The sequence below is a fragment of the Panthera tigris genome, chromosome B1 (genome assembly GCF_018350195.1).
Source record: "Panthera tigris isolate Pti1 chromosome B1, P.tigris_Pti1_mat1.1, whole genome shotgun sequence".
Lineage (NCBI taxonomy): Eukaryota > Metazoa > Chordata > Mammalia > Carnivora > Felidae > Panthera > Panthera tigris.
This window is the reverse complement of record NC_056663.1, coordinates 76,049,572-76,067,850: the sequence shown is the minus strand read 5'-3', so window position 1 is coordinate 76,067,850 and position 18,279 is coordinate 76,049,572. Positions and strand designations below refer to the sequence as shown.

Genomic DNA, 18,279 nt, shown 5'->3' with positions numbered 1-18,279 from the left:
AAATAGTGTTGAGAAAACTGTACAGCAAGATGCAATAGAATGAAACTGGACCACTTTCTTACAATATACACAAAAATAAATTCGGGGCACCTGGGTGGCTCAGTCGGTTAGGTGTCCGACTTCAGCTCAGGTCATGATCTCACAGTTTGTGAGTTCGAGCCCTGAGTCGGGCTCTGTGCTGACAGCTCAGAGCCTGGAGCCTGCTTCAGATTCCGTGTCTCCCTCTTGCCCTCTGCCCCTCCCCTGCTCGCACGGTCTGTCTCCCTCTCTCTCAAAAATAAATATACATTAAAAAAAATTTTTTAATAATTCAAAATGGATTAAAGACCTAAATGTGAGACATGCAACCATAAAAATCCTAGAAGAGAGAACAGGCAGTAATTTCTTTGACACTGGTCATGGCAACTTCTTTCTGAACACGTCTCCTGAGACAAGGTATAAAAGCAAAACTAAACTACTAGGACTACATCAAAATGAAAAGCTTCTGCACAGCAAAGGAAACCATCAACAAAACTAAAAGGCAATCTACAGAATGGGAAAAGATATTTGCAAATGACATATTTGATAAAGGGTTAGGATCCAAAATATATGAAGAACTTAAACAATACCCAAAAAACAAATAATCCAATTGAAAAAATGGAAAGAAGACATGAACAGACATTTCTCCAAAGAAGACATACAGATGGCCAACAAAGACATGAAAAGATGCTCAACATCACTCATCATCATGGAAATGCAAATCAAAACTACAATGAGACATCATCTCACACCTGTCAGAATGACTATAATCAAAACCACAAGCAACAAGTGTTGGCAAGGATGTGGAGAAAAAGGAACCCCTAGCATTTTTGGTGGGATTGCAAATTGGTGTAACTGCTGTGGAAAACAGTATGGAGTTTCCTCAAAAAATTAAAACTAGGGGTGCCAGGGTGGCTCAGTCAGTTAACATCTGACTTTGGCTCAGGTCATGATCTCACAGTTCATGAGTTCTAGTCCCACATCAGGCTCTCTGCTGTCAGCTCAGAGCCTGCTTCAGATCTTCTGTCCCTCTCACTTTCTGCCCCTCCTCCACTTATTCTTTCTCTCAAAATTAATAAGTAAACTTAAAAAAAAATAAAAATAGAACTACCCTGGGGCGGGGCACTTGGGTGGCTCAGTCAGGTAAGCATCCAACTCTTTATTTCAGCTCAGGTCATGATGATCTCAGAGTTCGTGGGTTCAAGCCCCAGGACTGGCTCTGTGCTGACAGCAAAGGGCCTGCTTGGGGTTCTCTCTCTCTCCCTCTCTCTCTGCCCCTCCCCTGCTCATTGGCACACACTCTCTCTCTAATAAATAAACACTTATTTTTTTAATGTTTATTTATTTATTTTTGAAAGAGAGAGAGAGAAAGGGCACACAAGCTGGGGAAGGGCACAAAGAGAGGGAGACACAGAATATGAAGCAGGCTCTAGGCTCCAAGCTGTCAGCACAGAGCACAATACGGGGCTCAAACCCATGAACCGTGAGATCATGACCTGAACTGAAGTCGAACACTTAACCGAATGAGCCACCCAGGTACCCCAATAAACATTTACTTTTTAATTTTTTTTAATGTTTATTTTTCAGTGAAAGAAATGGGGGGAGGGGCAGAGAGAGAGGGAGACACAGAATCCGAAGCAGGCTCCAGGCTCTGAGCTATCAGCACAGAGGGGCTCGAAACCACCAACCAGGAAATCATGACCTGAGCCAAAGTTGGATGCTTAACCAACTGAGCGACCCAGGTGCCTCTAAATAAACATTTAAAAACAAAAAAAAAGAAGAAGAAAAACTGCTCTGGGGCACCTGGCTGGCTCATTAGGTACAGCATGTAATTCTTGATCTCAGGGTCACAAGTTCGAGCCTCATGTTGGGCACAGTTTACTTAAAAAGAAAAAAATTAAAATTAAAATTAACAAAATAAAAAATAACTACCCTAAGATCCAGTAATCACACTACTGAGTATTTACCCCAAAAAAACAAAAACACTAATTTGAAAAGATAAATGCACCCCTACATATGTATTTCAGCATTATTTACAGTAGCCAAACTACAGAAGCAGCCCATGTGTTGAATGGATAAGGAAAATGTGGTATATACACAATGGAATAAAAAGGAATGAAATCTTGCCATTTGTAACAACATGGATGGAGCCACAGTGCGTAATACTAAGTGAAATAAGTCAGAGAACGACAAACACCATGATTCCACTCATACGTACAATTTAAGAAACAAATGAACAAAGGGAAAAAAGAGAGAGAAACCAAGAAACAGACTCAACTATAGAGAACTAATGGCTACCAGAGAAGAGGTGGGTGGAGGAATAGGTAAAACAGGTGATGGTGATTAAAGAGTACACTTATTATAAGCACTGAGTAATATATAGAACTGCTGAATCACTATACTGTATACCTGAAACTAACACTGCATGTTAACTATAATGGAATTAAAATAAACAAAAAAATAAAAAATAGGCAATATCTTAGCTGACATGCCACCTTCCACTACAAAATTAAAATGGTAATGTGCTACTAATCTTCATCCTAAATAGTGTAAGTATAAGTAACAGAGAGAGACAAAAAAATTTTGAGGTTTTTATTTTAGTGTACACAAATTTTAATGGGGAAAGAGACAGAAGTAGCAAAAGGAAGGAAAAAAGAAAATGAAATCATAAAAGTGGTGGCATAACTATTATATAAAAATTATAACACTATCATTGCTAGTAGCATCAAATTTTTTAACACTCATTTGGGTACATAGCTATCTTACTCTTCAGAAAGTAAGTTAATTTAAAATAAATAAGTCTAAAAAAGTTTATGTTTTAAACTAAAGGGTTTTTTTTTTGTTGTTGTTTGTTTGTTTGTTTTAATATTCATTTTGAGAAAGTGTGAGCAGGGAGAAGGGCAGAAAGAGAGAGGGATAGAGAATCCCAAGCAGGCTCCATGCTGTTAGCACAGAGCCTGATGGGGGCTCAATCTCATGAATCTTGCATTCATGACCTGAGTAAAAATCAAGAATTGGATGCTTAACCAAATGAGCCACTCAGGCGTCCCTAAACTAAAGGCTTTTTAACAAACTCATGTTTAGTACCAAAATGAATCCTGAGAGATAAGTTCCAATATGGAACCACTAAAATCAAAACAACTATTTTAGGTGAGTTGGGTCTATGTGAATTGTACTTTAAAGTGTTTTTATTTAGCATTTTAGCCAAGAGAAAAAAATTTTTAAATAATGTTGAAATCTAGAATTCCGTGTAATTTTTTTAATGTTTATTATTTATTTTTGAGAGAGACAGAGCACGAGCTGGGGAGGGGCAGAGAGAGAGAGGGAGACAGAATCCACAGCAGGCTCCAGGCTCTGAGCTGTCAGCACAGAGCCTGACTTTGTGCTTAACCAACTGAGCCACACAGGCACCCCTACATAATTTTAAAGGATATATTTCTATGTCTTCCTGTTGGAGAAGAAAATGAGATACTCAAGAATGACAGCTAAAAGTACAAATTACTCTTCACTAATGCAATCCCTAAACTAACATCAAATTTCTTCCAGTATATCAAATACATACATTGTATAACTAAGTATATTTTAAATATATAAAAGAACACTTTTTACAGTCACACAGGCACATTTACCTATTTACTTACAATTTAGAACTGAACACTGTCTGTTAATAGTGCTTTCAGAAAGCCAGAACCCAGGAGTGCCTGGGTGGCTCAGCTGGTTAAGCATCTGACTTCAGTCCAGGTCATGATCTCAAAGTTCTTGAGTTTGAGCCCTACATCAGGCTCTGTGAGGACAACTCAGAGCCTGGAGCCAGCTTTGGATCCTGTGTCCCCCCCCCCCCGCCCCCCCTCTCTGCCCTCTTCTCGCGCCCTGTCTCTCTCTCTCTCTCTCTCTCTCTCTCAATCTCTCTAAAATAAAAAAACATTAAAAAGAAAAGAAAGGCAGAATACATTACAGTACTTTCAAGGAACTTAACTGGGTTAAACTTAATATAAAATAAAAGATATCAGGGAAACATTCCACTATTTCAAATTTACTTCAGAGGTAATTATAAATGCAAGACGCCTAGATGGCTCAGTCAGTTAAACCTCCGACTCTTGATTTTGGCTCAGGTCATGATCTCACAGTTCATGAGTTTGTAGCCAGATCCCCAGGTCAGGTTCTGCACTGGCAGCACAAAGCCTGCTTGGGATTCTCTCTCTCCCTCTCTCTTTCTCTCTACCCCTCCTCCACTGGTGCATGCTCACGCATACCTGTCCTCCCTCTCCCTCTCTCTTAAATATGTTTTAAAAAAAAGGAAAAGAAAAAGTTAATGTAAAAAACACCATATAACACTTCATACTTAGAAAATACCACCTCCATCAAGATTTGACTCAAACTCTAAGGACTGAAATTGATTTTCTATATTCACAGCCTACACAAAAATCAGATCAATTTTACCAATTTTTTAGGATAATTTTGATAAATACACGTATGAGTGTATGTGTGTGTGCCAGCTGACTAGCAGCATGGCAGAAATGGAATTTCTAGAAGATCTGGTATGTTGGAGCTAGAATAAAATTCACAAATATACAGATACAGAATAATTACAGGTTTTCAAATGCAATTGTATTTATCTGGAGGTTTTTTTCCATGTGTACTTGTCATTAATTTTACAAGCACCTTTTAACTTGTAGAGTTTCTAAAAATTGTATTTCTCGAATTCTGTCCTTTGTGTATTAGTGCAACGGTGGTTTTTTTCTTCCTTTGACTATTCTATTGCCTTCCTTCTTTTTTTCCCTTCCCTCCTCTCTTTCTCCCTCTCTTCTTTGGTTGTGAATATCAGTTAAACTCCTTCGTGATCTTGGGCAAGAAAATTTACCCCTCTAATTCTCAATTTTCTTTTATGTAAAACAGGGCTGATTCTATCTCATAGGATTTATTATGTATTAAAACACCAACAGGCACTTAATGCTAGTTATCTTCGATTTTTCTCCCCACAATTTATAAACATCTAAAAAGAAAACTCATTTTTTGATGTTTAAAATTTGACCTACTGTCAATCAGTAAAAATTTAAAATATCATGAATGGGGCGCCTGGGTGGTTCAGTCGGTTGAGCGGCCGACTTCGGCTCAGGTCATGATCTCACAACTGGTGAGTTCAAGCCCCGTGTCGGGCTCTGTGCTGACAGCTCAGAGCCTGGAGCCTGTTTTGGATACTGTGTCTCCCTCTCTCTGACCCTCCCCCATTCATGCTCTGTCTCTCTCTGTCGCAAAAATAAATAAATGTTAAAAAATATACATATATAAAAATAAAAATAAAAAATAAAATAAAATATCATGGAAAATTCCAAATTTACACAAAATCATAAGAGAACTCCTAGGCACCCACCAGCCAACTTCACTCATTATCAACATTCTTCCACAAGACATTTTAACTAATAATATACGGCTTCTACAGTCTCTACAATTTGTTCATTGGAATTGTAATACTTTAAAGTTATTAAACTTTGGGGAGTAATCTTCTAGGAATTTAAAGTCTGCTGCCAAAATCTATATGAAATTGAGAAGACAGTATCCATACTATGTTGAATGTCATACTATGTTGAATGGATCCAAGAACAGGATCCAATGTGTGCTATACTGTGTTCTTTTTTGATAGCAGTGTCACTTTGCTTCTTTGTCTCCTCAAATGATTTTGGATTTAAAATTGTGTAGGGATGCCTAGGTGGCTCAGCTAGTTGAGCATCTGACTCTTGATTTTGGCTCAGGTCACGATCTGAGTTGTGAGTTTGAGCCCCACATCAGACTCCGTGCTGATATGTTGGGCCTACTTGGGATTCTCTGTCTCCCTCTCTCTCTCTGCCCCTCCCCCGACTCACTCTCTCTCTCTCACAAATAAACTTTAAAAAAATAAATAGAGACACCAAATGTTTGATTTTATAAGATAGTTTCCCTTTTTCTTTTTAATATTTTTATGTTTATTTTTGAGAGAGAGAAAGAGGGAGAGAGTGCGAATAGGGGAGGAGCATAGAGAAGGAGACAAAAAAATCCCAAGCAGGGTCGAGGCCCTGAGCTGTCAGCACAGAGCCGAATGCACGGCTCAAACTCACCAACCATGAGATCCTGACCTGAGCCAAACTCAGATGCTTAACCAACTGAGTCACCCAGTCACCCTATAGGACAGTTTTCCATTAGTGAATTTGTTGAATGGGCTCTTATCCTAGTTGGTACAGATTTATATGCATACTCCTGTAAGTATCTTTAGTAACCTTGAAGACAATTAGAAATTGAAGACAATTTCTCTAATACCTGTATTGCTGTATTTATGTTTTAGCTCGTCATTATTGGAGTGGGGATAAAATATTATTAATTGCAAATCATAGTCCATCACAGTCCCAAGAGCCTCAAATCATTGGGACTACTGCATAATATAGAAAATGCCAACTCATTGGTATGGATGAGGAAATGTTAAGACATGAAAACTTGCTATGGAATAAAATTTTAAGGGTATTTTTGCCTAAAGCAAGTCAAATTTTGACTCTAATGAGCATGTTTTCAGCTAGCTTCTCTATTCTCTGGCCCCACAGGGTATACTGTTACTTGACTGGTACATTCTATTATTTTTTCCTATCGTTTAGAGGAAGGTAGAAATTTCCACCTAAGATTTTCTCTCTCTCTACCTATGGCAAGTGAAAATGTCATTCCCCTTCACTCCCTTGGGCTGCCTCTTCTTTTCCTTCCAATCTGGATTCTGTTATTTTTTTAACTGGAAGCTTCCTTGGCATTGTAACTCAAGTTGAAAAGCCTCTTAGGGGGGTACCTGGGTGGCTCAATTGGTTAAGTGTTCAATTCTTATTTCAGCTCAAGTCATAATCTCACAATTTGTAAGTTTGAGCCCTACATCAGGCTCTCTGCTGTCAGTGCCAAGACCACTTTGCATCCTCTGTCTCCCTCTCTCTCCCTACTCATGTGCTCTCTCTCAAAAATAAAAAAACATTTATAAATAAATAAATAAATAAACAAACAAACAAATAAAGGCTCTTGGTGGGGTGCCTGGGTGGCTCAGTCAGTTAAGGATCTGACTTCGGCTCAGGTCATGACCTTGTGGTTCCTGAGATCAAGCCCTGCATCAGGCTCTGTGCTGTCAGCACAGAACTTGCTTCTGATCCTCTGTCCCCCTCTCTCACAGCCCCTCCCCGGCTCACTTGCGCACGCTCTGTCTCTCTCAAAAATAAACTTAAAAAAAAAAAGCCTCATAGGTATTACCTAGGAAAAATTAAAACATGCCCACACAAGGACTTGTATGGAAATGTTCTGGAGCAGCTTTATCCCATAATGGCTAATGGAAACCACCTGGTGACTGAATGAACTGTGGTACATCCATACAATAGAATACAATGCAGCAATAAAAAGAAACAACTATTAATACATGCAAGAACTAGAAGCAATCTCAAATTCAGTATGCTAAGTATAAGAAGTTGGTCACAAAAAGATACTTACTGTATGATTCCATTTTTATTTGACATTCAGAAAAAGACAAAATGATAGGAGCAGAAATTAGATCACTGGCTGCCAAAGGTTGAGAATGAGCGAGAAGACTGACTACAAAGAGGCACAAGGAAACTCTCTGGAAGTCACAGAAATATCCTACATCCCAAATGTGATGATGGATACTATATACATCAAACTGTACACCTAAAAGGGATGAATTTTATCCTATGGAAATTATACCTAATTAAGCCTCATTAAAAAAAAAAGATGGCATAAATATAGTCTCCGCCTTTAAGCTCATAGTCTGGGGTAATATATAAACACATAAAAGAACGAGGTAAATGCCATAATAAGTTATAAACAAAGTTCTGTGGTGGGATGGAGGAAGAGTAAAATTCTGCAGTGGAGCAAAGGGTTCTTAGAGAACACAGTATCTAAACTATGTCTTAAAGTGTGAGTATAACTATAATGGACAAAGAAGGAAGAAAAGCATCCAAGTAGAGAGAACAGCTGATAGAAAAGCACAGAAGTTACAGAGACAGGACCTAAGAAAGGTGTAAGAAAAAGTCAGTATGGGCTTGAGTATAGTGTATAGAGTGGTCATGATGACAGAGGAAACAAAGTATAAGAGTAGAGCCTTATAAACCACGCTGTGGAATGGTATGGCAGAAGAAACAAACAGTTCTGAAAGGTGTTAAAAATAATCTTAGCAAGAGATACTTGGGGTCAGAATTAAGGAGACTATTTAGTGATGGACTGGTTGTGGGAATAAGGAAAAAGATAAGTCAAATCAAGTTTCTGGTCAGGGCACCTGGGTGGCTCAGTCAGTTGACCATCGACTCTTGATTTCAGCTCAGGTCATGATCTCACGGTTCATGGGATCAAGTCCCAAGTCAGGCTCTGGGCTAACAGAGCAGAGCCTGCTTGGGATTCTCTCTCTCTCTCTCTCTCTCTCTCTCTCTCTCTGCCCCTTCCACGTACACACACATGCTCTCTCTCTCTCTCTCTCAAAAGTAAATAAACATTTTTAAAATATCAAGTTTCTGATAAAGGCAAAGTGATACCATTGAAATGAAGAATGAAAAAAGGAAATACAGTTGTGTTTGATAATCTCAGGGGGAGGCATCTGGCTTCCATTTTCCTATCTACTAATTAGTTTACTTGTATTCTTTCTCTAACTAAAACTGAGTTTTATTATAAGTTATATATTTTAACTACTTTATAAAATAACTGTTAAGAAATAAAAGCAACCTAGCAACCTAACCTCTCCAGTCCTGTTTTCTTGTTAAAAAACTAGTTTAAGGAGCACCTGGGAAGCTCAGTTGGTTAAGCATCCTATCTTGATTTTGGCTCAGGTCATAATCTCACGGCCGTCAGAGCCCCATGTTGGGCTCCTTGCTGGGGCCTGATTATGAATCTCTCTCTCACTCTCTCTCTGCCCCTCCCCCCACTTGTGCTCGCTCGCTCTCTCGCTCTCTCTCTCTCTCTCTCAAAAAAAAAAAAGTTTAATAAAGTACTACCTCAAGGAGCTATTTTGTGAATTAAATGAGATAATCCTTATAAAACACTTACATTGCCTATACGTAATTGACACTCAGTCACACACCCTAATTTACGTTCAAGTTCAGCTTTCTTACAACTGGATCACAGGACAAAGCATTAATTTCAGTCTTTCCTCCTGAAGCACCACTTGAATAATTTGATGTAACTGTTCATGCACTTAACCCACAGAATATAAAATCATGTCCAACAATATAAACTAGAAAAATATTTAGACAATCTACTATGCTGAATTTAGAACTTAGCTAAACTATTTCTTAAATATCTCACTTAACAGAAATTAGTCAACACAACAATCTCTACTGTTCTGAAACAAGGCTCCTGAAATTTTTATGTCAAAAGCCATCTTGTCAATTTAACTGTAGTATCTAAGAGATTAACAAATGGTCATCATTTGACTCACAACTATTTTAAGAGTTCATCCTTGGGCAGATGAACATGTTAAAAATAATAAAACTATAAAGCTCCCTATCAATACAAATGAGATTTCAATGCAGCTTATTAGCATTCCATCGAAATTACCAGGAACTCATAAAGAATTAAGACTCGAAGAATAATGTATTTTTTCTAAGTTGTTTCTTTTGCATGATTAGGGGTCAGAAGAAAAAAAATAAGGTTTCTTTTCACCATTTTATAACATTCTACAATTCTAAAAGGTCAGAAAACTCCTTTAATTACCAAAATTTAAAACACAACCTCCACACATACAATTTCCCAAGAACTTTTATTTATTTTCCTTTGGTAATACAGGGTTGTTTCTAAGATGAAAATTGCTCATCTATCTGTATATATAAATACAAGGGCTTAAAAAAAAAAGAAAAATGACAAATTTTCTTTCCCTACAACGTCTTCATTGATCTACAGAATTCTATTACCTATAATTACCTCAGTATTTCTAGGTGGGAAATAACCTGACCTAATATACTATAAATTGGTCCTATATTTTCTTCACTGGCTATTATATACCCATTATTTTGTTCTATGTTATAGTTGTATAATATAGTGCCAGCAAGACAGGACTAAGATGGCCTAAAAAAAAAAAAAAAAAAAAAAAACTTTACAAACATCTACAAATATTAGGTAAATATAACAAAAACTACTTTTCAATGTAGACCTAAGCTTTCAAGAAAAAAAGGCAATCTCTAAGAGCCTAAAATGAAGAAACAGAAAAACAGTCATATTTTAACTGTACATAAAATATTCCAGAAGTTGTGGAAGGTATTTGAAAGAGACTAGAGAAGCAGGAATACCAGCAAGTAAGTTATTCCAACTATACAGGAAAATAATTGAGTATCTCAACTAGCGTAGTATACTGAAGATGTAGAAGAGAGAAAGGAGTACAGAAATATTCAGTATTCCAAATGATATTCCAACACCAACATTCAAATTAATGACCCCGAATTATCACATAAAAGACCAAATCACCATCAGTATACTGTTAAATATCACAAAAAAGTTCAAATTTACGAGTTTAAGAATTTTTAAATAATCTCTACATACAACACTGAGCTCAAACCTACAACCCCAAGATCAAGAGTCACATGTTATTCCGGGTGCCTGGGTGGATCAGTGGGTTAAGTGTCCAACTTCAGCTCAGGTCATGATCTCACAGTCTGTGGGGTCGAGCCCCATGTCAGGCTCTATGCTGACAGCTCAGAGCCTGAAGTCTGCTTCAGATTATGTGTCTCCCTCTCTCTCTAACCCTTCCCCACTCATGCTCTGTCTCTCTCTCAAAAATAAAAAAACATAAAAAAACATTTTTTTCTTAACAAGAGTCATATGCTCTTCCAACTGAACCACCAGGTTCCTCCAAACTGAGTTCTATCAAAAAAAAATCTAAATAGAAATGTACTGGCAGGGGCACCTGGGTGGCTCAGTCAGTTGAGCGACCGACTTCAGCTCAGGTCATGATCTCACAGTTTGTGAGTTCAAGCCCCACGTCGGGCTCTGTGCTGACAGCTCAGAGCCTGGAGCCGCTTCTGATTCTGTGTCTCCCTCTCTCTCTGCCCCTCCCCCACTCATGCTCTCTCTCTGTCTCAGAAATAAACATTAAAAAAAATTAAAAAAAAAAAAAGAAATGTACTGGCAAAGTAATAAAGGACATTAAAAATTTATCCACATGCATCCCTCCACCACCTCATTCTAGACAGGTTGGTAATACAGCCAGAAACTAAGTACCACATTGTATTTCATATATATTGCCATTAGATTGTCCTAGATGCTTTAGATGGGTAAGAGGGAAGAAGATAAAGAATTCCAAGTAAAAGATGTATGAGAGACATCATCATCTCTAATAATATAATCAATGTAGTCAACATATAAATGTCACAAAGATGATAAACTTTACATTTTATTAGAGAACAACAGTCAGGAACAAGAGTGGAGTATACAAGTATCAGAAAATAAATTTAATAAACTGAAGGACAGAAGTACAGCGAAAAAATGGGAGTACCTAGAGGCTAAAGAACTGACACTTTAAACTCCATGAAGGCAAAGTCCATACCTCTCTTGCTCACTGTTTTATTGCCAGCACCATGTAATAGCACACCATTTCTGCTCCACAAATATTCATTGAACGAGTAAATGGATTGATTCCAATGAAAATAAATACATGTTTAATAAAAGGGAATGATGTCATGTTATTAAAGCATAAAAGGAGTCGTCAATATAGCAACATGTAAAATGTTCCACTCTAAAATCTTATTCATAGACAGGGCACACCTGAGTGGCTCGGCTGGTTAAGAGTCCAACTCTTGATTTTGGCTCAGGTCATGATCTCACGGTTGTTGAGACTGAGCCCCACATCAGGATCATCACAAAACACAGAGCCTGTTTGGTATTCTCTCTCCCTCCCTCCCTCTCTCTCTCTCTCTCTCTCTCTGCCCCTCCCCCTCAAAAAAAAAACTTTAAAAAATAAAATACAATCTTATTTACAGTTGATCTTTGACTTCTTAAATAAACATATTATTTGAAAAGTTAAATGCTAAACCCCAGTTAAAATATACACCCTAATTTTTTGGAAGAAAAAATAATCTTGTCCCATAAATTTGAGTATATGGTACTTTATTTGGTAAATCTATCATGGAAACAAATCAACTTCAAGGAAAGGTCATCTGAACAAATGAAACTATGACTACATCCTGACAAACAACTAAAGACAACAAATGGTATTAACTTCTGCAACTGATTAACAAAAGCATCATCTTTTCCTATTAATGCGCTCACTGAGATCAGTATAAAGTCACAAAAAAAGATTATTAAAACCCCACACTTTCCTGGGGCACCTAGCTGGCTTGGTTGATAGAGCATGTGACTCTTGACTTCAAGGTCATGAGTTCAAGCCCCACATTGGAGGTAAGTTTACTTCAAAATAAATAAAAATTTTTTAATGAAAATTTTTTAAAAATTCAGTTTCTTATACAATCAATAAACAAGTTCATTTCAATCCTGAAAATTAAGCCAACTAAATATTAACCATGAAAGTAAAGAAGCAAACTACAATATCTTGTATAAAGATTATGTAATTAATTCCATCCAATTTAAAAATCACATTCAAAAAATGAAAAATAAAAATCACATTCATTAAAACCTTTCTCTTCCTCATACGTATTTTAGGTTATGGGGGGGGGGGGGGGCCTACCTTCCATAACGCAAATCTTGACTATTAGGCAAGTTGTAAACAATCTAGATACTTTCCAAGTTACTATTCAATTACAAGACTGAAAGATGCCTCAAACCACTTTTTCACATTTCAGGTTTTTTGTAATTATAAACCATATACGGTTTAGTGGTTAACAGCTCAGGTTATGGATTCCCCGAGCTTCAATCTCAACAATATAAACTGCTCAGTGACTTAAGCAAGCTACTTGTCTTCTGTATCTCAGTTTCATCATTTATAAAGTGAATATTATAACAGTACAATCTGTTCTACTATAACTTATATCTTTGCCTTGAATTACCTCCTACAGAATTGTTAAAGAGTAGAATAATATAGAAATAGTGTGCAAGTGATGCTGGTTGATACGTAATTGTTTCCAACAGAATAAAAAAGAAATCCTTGGCAATATATGAAGACCTTATGAAAAACCTAAAAATTTGCAGAACTGCTTTCCTTTAACACAAATAGTGCCTGGCTTAATGATTCCTAGAATTAGTATGCTTTTTCCACGACATTAAGTATCTAACAATCTGTAAGTACAAATGAAGAAAGTACAAAGGCATTTCCTTCTGTACTAAAACAATGAATTAAGGAAAGCTACACATTGGATCAGACATTTAGTACTGATAAAAATGTTGTCTATCAGAAGCTAAAGAAACCAAGCCTACATCTCAAAGAAGGAAGCATAAACTCTAGGGTTAGTTAGTTCCACAAAGTGAATGTGATGCTAACATGAAAATATCAGTAGAGATTTAACCTTGCTAGTATTTTCATCAGGATTATATTGATTTTGTTAGTATTCCAGTTACAAGGTCCCACAGGTTTTGAATGGCCCACCCCAATCCTATCTTTCCCCATAAATCCTGTTATTTTTAGTACACTTTTGCAGAACACAAGACATTTTGGCAGAAACACCTAACACCTATCTGTGAGAACTCTAAGAATTAACTTGGATCAATACATACATCAAACAGGACCTGGCATACTTAATAAATCTTAGATATTGCTATTATCTATTATAACTCAAAATATTTTTTTTTATTTTAGAGAGAGAGTAAGAGAGCATGAACAGGGGAAAGTGGGGGGCGGGGAGAGAGAGAGAAAATCTTAAGTAGGCTCTGTGCTAAGCCACCAAAACACCTCAAAATAACAAATTAATTTTAACTCAAAAGCATACCAGTTATCAATATATGTGTCCCCTACCTCAAGGGTCATAAATCGACTTACCATTAAAGAAAATAAAAACTTAACCCCCAAAAAACCTTAGAAAATAAAGAACCATTAAATCTACCAAATGTTTTAGGAAACTAACAAAATCACCCACTCACACTTCTGGTCATGGGCACTGCCTTACCCATCCAATGACAACTACAGTAAAGAAAATTATTCTGAAATGCTTTGGATTTTGTGTCTGCTGGATATCTATTAATTTCACAGCAATTTGATCTAGGAAAATGAGTTGGTGAGGGGTACCTGGGTGGCTCAGTCAGCTGACTCTTGATCTCAGCTAAGGTCATCATCCCAGAGTCCTGGGATCAAGCCCCACGTCAGGCTCTGTGCTCTCTCCCTCTCCCTCTGCCCCTCCCTTGCACTCACGTATGTGCGCACACACACACAGTCTCTCAAATAAAAACTAATTTAAAAAAAAAAAAAAATGAGTTGGTAATAATGTTAATAATCATTTTACAATACCTTTATATAATTTTCTTTAATAATATTTTCTCCATTTTAGATACCAGTGAGCCTCTTTATATCAGTTCCTACTTTGTTTTTAGAAAAGATTTGTTGACACTCATTTGAAACTGATTATCATATTACTATCAAGACTATTTTTTCTTAATTTCATGTATTAACAAAATCAACACTTTTTTTAAATGCTTTGTGTTAAAATGTTTTTATATACATATACAGTTATAAGCTCTGAGATATAATAACAATTTTTTGTCAAGATATTGAAGCCCCAAGATCATAAAAACTGGATTCAACTAGATACTATACATAGGATTTAAGATAATATATTTGTATTACTTTATGAGAAACATATTTTCACTAGAAACAACAAAATTCAAACACTTCATTGAGTCCCATTTAAAATTCCCATAGCTTTAAAAGATTTACTATAGCTTATAAATAAAAATACCACACCAATCAAGTTATTATTCATTAACAAAGATCTTGTTAGGCAAGATCTCTTTCAGTTCCCAAGAAAGAGATTTATTTCTAACAAAACGTAATTGAGACCTCATCAGTTCTTCATCTTTCTCTAAGGATATATACTAAAAAAAACCCAGCCCTTCATTTCTAAAACTGCAGTTTTTATAGAACATGAATCACTAAAAGATTGATGAGATAAGTCTGGTCAAAAAATGTCTGGGAATGGGGCGCCTGGGTGGCTCAGTCGGCTAAGCGTCCAACTTCAGCTCAGGTCACGATCTCGCAGTTCGTGGGTTCGAGCCCCGCGTCGGGCTCTGTGCTGACAGCTCAGAACCTGGAGCCTGTTTCAGATTCTGTGTCTCCCTCTCTCTCTGACCCTCCCCTGATCATGCTCTATCTCTCTTTCTCAAAAATAAATAAACGTTAAAAAAAAAAAATTTTTTTTAATGTCTGGGAAATAAATGTAAACACCCAGGTGCAATAGAAATAACAGAAATTGGGGTACCTGGGGGGGCTCAGTGAGTTAAGCATCCAACTTCAACTCAGACCATGAATGATCTCATGGCTCGTGAGCTCAAGACCTGTGTCTGACTCTGGGCTGACACCTCAGAGCCTGGAGCCTGCTTCAGATTCTGTGTCTCCCTCTCTCTCTCCCCTGCTGCTTATGCTCTGTCTTGTCTCTCTTGCTCAAAAATAAATAAACATTAAAAAAAAGGAAGAAATAACAAAACTTAGAGCATGACCATCAGATAGTTACATAACCTTAGAAGTCATCTGGTATCCAACTTCCTACCCAAAGTAGGACTCTGCTCTATAAAATCCCCAATATGCAGTCCTCCACAATCTCCAGCATCAAGAAATTTGGTACTTCACATAGCACATTTCAAGCACATATATTACTCTTGGACAAATCCAATTAAATCTTTGAAGAATTAGAAAAGATACCAAAAACACACAAAAAATGTTAAAAATCTAAAACTGGGAGTGTTTTATGATATTAGTTTAGCAAATTAGAAAGAATTCATGTACTGTCAACAGCTTGTTTTTGTTTTTGTTTTTTTTTTTACTTTGTATACCGCCCCAACAGCTTTTAAGCCAAAGACTCACTAGAAAGACTCACTATATACAAGTTGGTTTCTGAGTATATATCCCATTCCATGAAATAATATCAGAGAAAAAAAAAAAAAAACTACTTTAAGAGCAGGTTGTAAGAGACTATTCTGAAAATAAGTTAACAAAATTGCTCCTTAGGGGTAAAACAGATATTAAGGTAATTCAAAACTATAATGAAAAACACAAGCCACCTGATAAGAATCTTCATAAGAAATGTCAGAAAATAGTAAAAGAAATATGGCATTAAGGTCTTAACAACATTATCTTCTGCAGAAATGAATAAAACTAGGCTAACTTTTCTGCCCATGGACACCTCAAGGAAGCATCGTTAAATCTCACCTCCCACTGCCATCATGTCTAAGTCAGAGTCTCCCAAAGATTTTGAACAGGTGCGGAAGCTTTTCATCAGAGGTTTGAGCTTTGAAAACAGACAATGTGAGTCTGATTAGCCATTCTGAGCAATGGGGAACACTCACGGACTGTGTGGTAATGAGATCCAAACACCAAGCACTCCAGAAGCTTCGAGTTTCTCACATATGCCACTGTGGAAGAGGTGGATGCAGCCATGAATGCAAGGCCACACAGGATGGATGGAAGAGTTTTGGAACCAAAGAGGGCTGTCTTGAGAGAAGATTCTCAAAGACCTGGTCCCCACTTAACTGTGAAAAAGATTTTTGTTGGTGGCATTAAAGACACCGAAGAACATCATCTAAGAGATTATTTTGAACAGTATGGGAAAATGGAAGTGATTGATATCTTGAATGACCAAGGCAGTGACAAAAAGAGGCTTTGTTTTTGTAACCTTTGATGACCATGACTCTAGACAAGATTGTCATTCAGAAATACCATACTGTGAATGGCCACAACTGTGAAGTAAGGAGAGCTCTATCTAAGCAAAAGATGGCTAGTGCTTCATCCAGCCAAAGAGGTAGAAGCAGTTCTGGAAACTTTGGTGGTGGTCATGGAAGTGGTTTTGGTGGGAATGACAACTTTGGTCGTGGAGGAAACTTCAGTGGGCAAGACAGCTTTGGTGGCAGTCGAGGTAGTGGTGGATATGGTGGCATCAGAGATGGCTATAACAGATTTGGTAATGATGGAAGCAACTTCGGAGGTGGTGGAAACTATAATGATTTTGGCAGTTACAAAAATCAATCTTCAAATTTGGGACCCATGAAAGGAGGAAATTTGGGGGGCAGAAGCTTCACCCCTATGGTGGTAAAGGCCAATACTTTGCCAAATCACGAAACCAAGGTGGTTATGGCGGTTCCAGGAGCAGCAGTAGCTATGGCAGTGGCAGAAGGTTTTAATTACTATCAGGAAACAAAGCTTAGCAGGAGAGGAGAGCCAGAGAAGTGACAGAGTAGCTACAGGTTACAACAGATTTGTGAACTCAGCCAAGCACAATGGTGGCAGGGCCTAATTGCTACAAAGAAGACATGTTTTAGACAATACTCATGTGTATGGGCAAAAAACCCAAGGACTGTATTTGTGACTAACTGTGTAACAGGTTATTTTAGTTCCTGTTCTGTGGAAAGTGTAAAGCATTCCAACAAAGGGTTTTAATGTAGTTTTTTTTTTTTTTGCACCCATGTTGTTGATTGTTAAATGTAACAGTCTGATCATGATGAATAAAAGTGTCTTTAAAAAAAAAAAAAAAAAACCTAGGCTAACTAATGATTGTAATTTAGCAAATGATAAGATTAGGACATTTCCATTTAATATAATAAACACCTTTGAAGTACCAAGCACTGTAAAAAGTTCTAGACGTAAAAGGATAAATGAAACAATTTATTATCTAAGTAAGCATTATAAAATAGAAATCAATTCTGGACTTTTTTCTTTCAGATACACAAAAACTATTAAAAATACTTTAAAGAACATGTGTGTGAAAAGGTACTTTACAATATAAAAAATATACTAGATTAGTTTAACTAGGTCAGGATGAGAAAGAAAACCCTTTCTTTCTCTTTTAATTCACAAACAAAAAAAAATTCTTATTTTTCGGTTTCCTAAATGTTTTCTCAGTTTAAAATGAACCAACTTAAATGGAAACAAGGGGCCTAAATGATGAATTCTATTACCACCAAGAAACTACAAAGTTTTTAAAATTCATCAATTCATCCACATTTCTTTTATTTATCAACATCAATAAACAATAACAATATCTACTCATGATCTACATAAATGTTCATATACTTTGAGCCATTTATTCCACTTCTGGAAATTTCAATACACAAAGCTGCCTAAGGAAGCATTTCAATAGCAAAAAAAAAAAAATTTTTTTTCATCATTTCCTCTTATAC

At 36.8% G+C, this 18,279-nt stretch overlaps 1 protein-coding gene and 1 pseudogene across 3 annotated transcripts in view; one reads left to right on the top strand and one right to left on the bottom strand.

The window, feature by feature from the left end:
- LRBA (LPS responsive beige-like anchor protein) overlaps positions 1 to 18,279 on the bottom strand; it is a 781,201-nt gene that overhangs the window by 754,700 nt on the left and 8,222 nt on the right. The window lies entirely within an intron of this gene.
- LOC107179825 lies at positions 16,330 to 17,336 on the top strand (annotated as a pseudogene).